The following is an 8,308-nucleotide window of genomic DNA, read 5'->3' as shown; positions in this document are numbered from 1 at the left end:
CACATAGCAAAAGGGGTGCCTGGGTAGACTGTGGCATTGGTCTAGCATTCATGTTAAATATCCAGGAGGCTTTTTTGGAAAAAACAAAAACAAAAAATGAAACACAAGCTGAACAACAAGTAAGGTCATGAAGTTGGAGTTTGTCCTGCTTTGACCAGGGGGTTGGACTAGATGACCTCCTGAGATCTCTTCCAACCCTAATCTTCTATGATTCTATGAATAATGAACTGAAAATTTAAAAGTATCTAGCCCTGATCCCACCCACAGCTTGGGATTTCCTGTTGACCCCATAAAAGTGGGAATATTAAATTAGCACAAATGACAGCCTGTAGCCCAGATGACAAGTCAAATCCCAAGTCGCGGGCATGTACAACAAAAAGCTTTAGGGTGACTGTGGCAAACAACACTGGCACAGACACTTGAGCACCCAAGTAGAGCAAAATATATATAGTCACAAAGTCAGACGTATGGGAAACAACTATCACTCCACCAAATGGAACGTGGTACCGGGGGAAATAAATCACAAACAGCTGTATTCTGTTTTACAGAAATGTGGAGCACAAAACCCCTGGGAGGCATTGTTCATGCAGTGGCCCAGCAGACCAAACGCAGCTACAGTCTTCTTTTGGCTCCAAGCTAGTCTCTCTGCTAGCTGCCAGCAAGTCACTACTAAGCAATTAAGAATATAACCCTGAGAAATATACAATCTTGTTTTGCCTCATTGGAAAAAAAAACACTTAAAAAGAATTAAGATTTTGTTCAACAATTATTCAGAGCTTTCTGCACAGCTTTCTTCTGTCTATACTCTGAACAGACCTGGCTGAAACTTTTGGCTCTTAGAAAGCACAAATAAGCTGTGCAAAGAAGCCAAGCCATGTAACCTAAATGCAACAAAAAAGAGAGGGATGATAAATGCCTGGCAGAGAGTAAAGATTTTCCTATTCCACCATGTGATAGCTCTCTGTTTGGGCAACACCATGTCTCTCATAGCTTCCCATATGGGCAGATTCTCATTTACACTAAACCCTCTTCCTTTATGCCACCCAGGGAGTATAAAGGGCCTTCAGGGACTTTAAGGCTGCCCCACCTTAGTACAATGAAAATCTGGCACATAAAATTTGCTTTTACAAAACAATAAATGTCTGGACTGATGCTGCAGAGACAGATTCTGAGTTGCTCAAGAGCATCCATCATTCCCAGAAGTGCTATGTTCCTCAGGCAGTGTTTCCAGCAATGTCTGTGCAGCACATTTGGAGGGGGTATGTGAATATCTGCACATTCTCCTAACACAAGAGAAGTTTTCTAATTTAGTCACCTCGAGCACAGAGAAACCTGTGCACATGAATGTTATGCTCAAAACAACCAAGAACATGTGCACATTTGGCTGGTTGAAATAAAAGTAATCTATTCTGCAGAGTTTCTCGACACTGCCATAAGGAAGCTGGAAGGCTCAGCATCCCAAGAGAGGCCAAAAATGGAGAGCTGTACCGGAGCCCAAACTGAAGCAGAAACCCGTAAGCCTTCTAAGTTAAAAGGAGTAAGCCGTGGGGGAGGCTAACACACATTCCGGACTAGCAATAATGAACGATCTCAAAAATCACTTAAAATCATTCAAAATACCAAGCCCCATAAGCTTTGTTCAGCCAACAGCAATTGTGAAGCACTTCAGCAGCTCTGCTTTACTGGATAGCATTAATTTCTGGAATCAGATTCCAAGAGATAGCAACGATGTTTAAAAACACTTTTAGACCACGTTTTAGCCATTAACAAATTAATTCTTAAAATATCCTGAGAGGTAGGTAAGTATTATTGTCCCTCCTTTTCCAGAGGACACTGAGAGAGACAGACATCAACTAACTTGCCTAATGCTATAGAGGAAAATCTCGTGAGAGTTTAGGAATGGTACTGACGAGCGTACTAGAGAAAGACATGTAATGATAGATGGAGAGTGGGGATTGGAATTTAGAAGCTTCTGGCTCCACTGTAGATCACTAGACCACGCTTCTCTCTCAATAAATTTTGCTTTCAGTCAAGAGCAATGAGCTATAGAAGAACTGCATTTTTCATGAAGCACATGCTTTGCTGATTGTTACCTTCTGACAGTGGATTATGAAGACTGTGAAACTCCCCCATATAGTAGAGTCCTTTTGACTTTTTCCAGTGGAACTGTATATTGTTGCCATAGGCAATCAGTTTAATAAGCTGTTTTCTAGGATTTCCCTAGGGAGAAGGACTGAGGGAGGTTAAAAAAAATATATTTTGGGGAAAATTGTGTGGGAGGCGATAAAGCAGCTTTAATGGGGTCTGAAATATGCTATTCCGTTACATATTAAGATTCATGGCATGAAAGAGTCTGTGCTGGGTCTGGGCAGGTTTGGGGGAGCTTTGTTTGTTAAGATAAATGTGTTGGATTTTGTTAACCTTTGTGCTGTTTGTGACAGGTTTGTTCACAGAGACCCCCTTGGGACTGTCACCTGATGTGCTGAAACTACCTCTGAGCCCATTTTCCCTGCCAGCTTGGGACTCCAGAACCCTGTCTTATTGAGCCAGACATGCTACTGTGCTACAACAAAGACCCAGGTCTGGTCCACGCCCCCAAAGCTGCAGGCTTTAACTGAAAACTACTTAGCAGGTAGACACCCAGCTCCCAATGGGATCCAAACCCCAAATAAATTTGTTTTACTCTGTATAAAGCTTATACAGGGTAAACTCATAAATTGTCCACCCTCTATACCACTGATAGAGAGATATGCACAGCTGTTTTCTCCCCCAGGCATTAATCACTTACTCTGGATTAATTAATAAACAAAAGTGATTTTATTAAGTATAAAAAGTAGGATTTAAGTGGTTTCAAGTAATAACAGACAGAACAAAGTAAGTTACCAAGCAAAATAAAACAAAACACGCAAGTCTAAGCCTAATACATTTAAGAAACTGAATACAGGTAAATCTCACCCTCAGAGATGTTCTAATAAGCTTCTTTCACAGAATAGACACCTTCTTAGTTTGGGCCAAATCCTTTCCCCTGGTACAGTCTTTGTTCCAGCTCAGGTGGTCACAAAGGGGATTTCTCATGACTGACGCCCTCTTTGTTCTGTTCCACCCCCTTTTATAGCTTTGGCACAAGGCAGGAATCCTTTGTCTCTCTCTGGGTTCCCACCTTTCCTTCTAAATGGAAAAGCACCAGGTTTAAGATGTATCCCAGTACAAGGTGACATGATCACATATCACTGTAAGACCTCATTCTCCATTCTTTCAGGGTTGGCCTGCATGTACTCAGGAAGGTTTGCAAATAAACAGAGCCATTTACAACCAATTGTCCTGGTTAATGGGAGCCATCAAGATTCCAAACCATTATTAATGGCCCACACTTTGCATAATTACAATAGGACCTCAGAGTAAGGGCAGGTCTTCACTATGGGGGGGGGGGGTCGATTTAAGATACGCAAATTCAGCTACGCAAATAGCGTAGCTGAATTCGATCTATCGGAGCCGACTTACCCCTCTGTGAGGACGACAGCAAAATCACCTCTGCGGCTCCCCGTCGATGGCGCTTACTCCCACCTCTGCTGGTGGAGTAAGAGCGTCGATTCGGGGATCAATTGTCGCGTCCCGACGAGACGCGATAATTCAATCCCCGAGAGATTGATTTCTACCCGCTGATTCAGGCGGGTAGTGTAGACCTAGCCTAATACTTCATCTTTTTAGTTTCAGATACAAGAATGATACATAGTTACAAATAGGACAAACACACTCAGTAGATTATAAGCTTTGTAACAATAACTTACAAGAGACCTTTTGCATAAAGCATATTCCAGTAACATTATATTCACACTCATAAGCATATTTCCATAAACATTTGGAGTGCAACATCACACTATTAAAACAGATATCTGCTTAGACCTGCCTTGTGAAAACCGCATCAAAGTTTAAATAAATGAGTATTTACATCACATGTGTCAAACTCAAGGCCCGCGGGCCACATCCGGCCCGCCATACAATTATATCCGGCCCGCGAAATCGTTTTATATATCTGTTTTTAATGGCCCTGTGATATGACGCCCCAATAACACACACTACAAATCCCATGATGCAGTGCAATTGCCGCCAACGGCAAGCCGCGGTTCAAGTTCGCGGTCTGTTGATGTATACAACGCTAATATCAAATCAAAGCTAGACCCCAACAATGGCCAAGAGAAAACTTGATTCTGAAAACCGAGGCTTTCAAAGCCGGTGGGAGAATGAGTATATGTTTACTGAAATTGCAGGTAAACCAGTGTGTCTCCTTTGCGGGAGTAATGTCGCTGTAATGAAGGAGTATAACCTAAGACGGCACTACGAGACGAAACATGAGAACAAATTCAAAAACCTGAGCGCAGGACAGAAGCTACAAAAGGTAGAGGAGTTGAAGAAGAATTTGACATCCCAGCAGACGTTTTTCACCAAAGCAAAATCACAAAGTGAAGCTGCTGTGAAAGCAAGTTTCATTGTGGCCGAAGAGATCGCCAAATCAGGACGGCCGTTTACCGAGGGGGAATTCGTAAAGAATTGTATGATGAAAGTGTGCGACGTCCTTTGTCCAGATAAAACGCGAGCGTTTGCAAATGTAAGCCTCAGCAGAAACACTGTTGCTAATCGGGTTTGTGAGATGGCGACTGATTTGAAAACACAGTTGATTGAAAGAGCAAAAGATTTTGTTGCATACTCCCTTGCCGTGGATGAAACTACTGACGCGACTGACACTGCACAGCTGGCGATATTTATCCGTGGTGTGGATTCCAATTTGTGCGTAACAGAGGAAATACTGGACATTAAATCGATGCACGGGACAACGAAAGGAGAAGACATCTTTGGAAATGTATTTCAAAGTGTAACCGACATGAAACTGCCGTGGGAAAAACTCGTTGGACTTACAACAGATGGCGCACCTGCTATGTGTGGTGAAAAAAATGGACTGGTGGGAAGGATGCGCTCAAAGATGCGGGAGGAGAACTGTGCCGGTGAGTTGACAGTGTATCACTGCATCATACACCAGGAATCGCTGAGTGCTAAAGTCCTAAAAATGGATCATGTGATGAACACTGTAACACAAACCGTCAACTTTATCAGAGCCCACGGTTTAAATCACCGCCAATTCCAGTCTTTTCTGCGGGAAATAGATAGCGAGTTTGGCGATATGCCATATCATACGGAGGTCCGGTGGCTAAGTCGGGGAAAAGTTCTCAAAAGACACTTTGAGCTGCGAGAGGAAATCTGCCAGTTCATGGACAGTAAGGGGAAAGACTGCACAGTTCTGCGGGATGAAAAGTGGAAATGTGAGTTGGCGTTCCTGGCTGACATAACGTCGCATCTTAGCGCTTTAAACCTTCAACTCCAGGGACGGGAGCACATAATAACCGATATGCATGATGCAGTGAAGGCATTTCAAGTGAAGCTGCGCTTATGGGAGACACAAATGCACCAATGCAACTTGTCTCACTTTCCCTGTTGCCAAGTAATACGGAACCAAGAAAGTGCCACAGTTTTCCTAAATGCCACCTTTGCTGAAAAACTCAGCGCGCTGCGCACTGAGTTCGCACGGCGCTTCAGTGACTTTGAGGCACAGAAAAGTAACTTCGAGCTGCTTCGCAACCCATTTGCAGTCGATGTGGAAACCGCACCTGTAGAAATGCAGATGGAGCTGATAGAACTGCAATGTAACGGGACACTGAAGGCAAAGTACGACACTGCGGGGCCAGCACAGTTCACTCGCTTCATTCCTGAAGCGATGCCGCAGCTCCGCCAACATGCGGCTCGAATCCTGTCCATGTTTGGCAGCGCATATCTGTGCGAGCAGCTGTTCTCTGTGATGAAAATTAACAAAACGTCACACAGGAGTCGCCTCACTGATGAACACCTGCAATCGATCCTGAGAATCTTCACAACACAGAACCTAACCCCAAACATAAACGAACTTGTTGCAAAGAAAAGACTCCAAGTATCAGGCTCTGACTAAATAGGACAAGAAAATGGAATGTTATGATTTGTTATGATTATACTTTTGCTTTAAATTCAATTTTTTATTTATATTTTCAGATTTTTTAATATTCCAGCATGTACAGATTTTGAATGTATTGTATTGACAGGATATTTTTTTATGAAGAGCAAAATATTTTAAGTTGAAATGTATTTATTTTGGAATGATATCCTGTATTTTGGTTCATATTAATGGTTAAAAAACATAAATATTTAGTCTGTTAAATAAATGGTTATACTGTTCGGCCCGCGAGTTTTGAGTTTTGGCCCCCTGTGCAATTGAGTTTGACACCCCTGATTTACATGATGCTAAAAAATGGGGTGATGCTTGCAAGATTACCCTGGACTTCAACATTTACTCTGTTAATAATCTTCTCCATGGCTAGGCAGGTGGCAAGTGGCATTTACTGTGACTACTACTGCTGCTAACTGATTTATGTCACCTACAATTTGTGTATGTATCTATCTATACTAAATTATCTTATTTTTACTGTTATCCCTTCTCCCTCCCGTCTCTGCCTTTGCTTTGTTTCATCCAACAATTACATCCTGCATTTTAGATGTTAGACGGAGACGGTCATTTACTCTATGTGCATATTGCCAACAGCATGGAGGCTCTGAGTTCATTGAAGTCTCTAGATCCTGCTACAATAAAAATAAATAATAACAACAACAACAACAACAACAATAAAATGAGTAGACATTTAAGCCTGGGAGCAAGGGAGCCTAAGGGTGTTTGGCTCTTAAACCGGCCTCCATTACCAGTCAATGGGAATTGGGTTCCTAACTCAGTTAGACTTTTCAAAAATCCCAGTCTCAAATAATAAACAGATGTTCAAAAAAGAGAGAGCTGTTTTCAAGACTATCTTGGGCTTCAGCATTAGACCTTTTGGGACATTTTTTGATTGGAAGAGTTTTCTCTCTGAAATTGTAGTTTTGTCAAAATCTAAGTGCTTTGCAGGAATGTTTTGATTTCAATGCAATTGGAAACAGGAAAAAGTCAAGACAAATAATTGGTACTTTCGTGTTTTGATTAATTCCATTTTGATTTTTCTATTATATTAAAATATTATTTAGATATATCAAATAAACATGCATTATATGTGAAGTGTATGTATTATATTTTATTATGTTTTGACATTATCAAAATAAAATGTTTTGATAGTTCTGAATAAAAAAATTGGAATTTTTGTTCTGAAGGAACTCTGGACTTTGCATTCCGATTCAGAATGAAAACAAAATTTGAAATATTGGAATTTCCCACTCAACGGAAATTCTGGTTTCCAACCAGTTCTGTATAGCATTTCCCCTGTGCCGCATTCCCCATCCAATTTAGCTTTAATAATGTGAATACCATGATTTTACCCAACAGCCCTCTTCATCCATTTTAGCCAGTCTGTAACACACACAAACCAAAGCAGTTAATATATAACTGAGGGTTATAGAATGTTTTGGGGTGAACGCAACATACTATGGGAACAGGATGAAGGCCATCTCAATCTATGAGCCATATTAATGCTCATGATTTTAAAATATGCTTGTGGTATTTTGTTCAAAAATAGTTATAACTTTGGCCATTGCATGCAAGCAAAATTACACACCCGACTGTACTTATATTATCCATTTTTATTGCTCAAATACCACAACAGTTCCCACAACTGCAACTTGTTTGAAGTAAGTATTTCCTGAGCACTGCCGGGCAGTTTGTGTGTGGGACGCATGCCTGTGTGTGGTCATGGGGAAAGTCTGCTTTGAATGAGAAGGTAGATTTCCCCTAGACACATGTGAATTTTGATTGCTTGTAAAGAAGAAACATTTGAGAGACTCTTTCTGGTCACATATTCCATTGAACAGGGGTCAGAGGAGGGTAAAAGTTCTCAGAGATTTCACTGTATAATTCCTTTTGTCTTTAAAAATGCATTCCCATTGATTGTCAGCAGATTCTCCTTGTGTTTTTGGAGCCCAGTCTTCCCCCCAGATTGGAAGATAACAATATTCTCTTTATTTGAAGGAACCCATTCATCTTCACATCCAAGATGCACTCGAGAGATGGTAATTGAAAGGTTTACAGACTAAGTCCCACTGACATGGAACTTTCTTTTAATTAACATGGGGATGAACGAAAAATTCGTGCTTTTCTCAAGCTCATCCTTTAATGGAATTCTGAACTTGATGTGACTTTAGAAAAATCAATAGCAGGAAGCTGATTATTAAAAAAAACATGCAAAAACAATTTTCAGAGAAATACAGTTTGATGCAACATAATTTCACATGACAACTGACATTACAAATA

Source organism: Chrysemys picta, chromosome 11 (assembly GCF_011386835.1).
Source record: "Chrysemys picta bellii isolate R12L10 chromosome 11, ASM1138683v2, whole genome shotgun sequence".
Classification (NCBI taxonomy): Eukaryota; Metazoa; Chordata; order Testudines; family Emydidae; genus Chrysemys; species Chrysemys picta.
The sequence above is the reverse complement of the archived record's forward strand: the minus strand, read 5'-3'. Positions refer to the sequence as shown.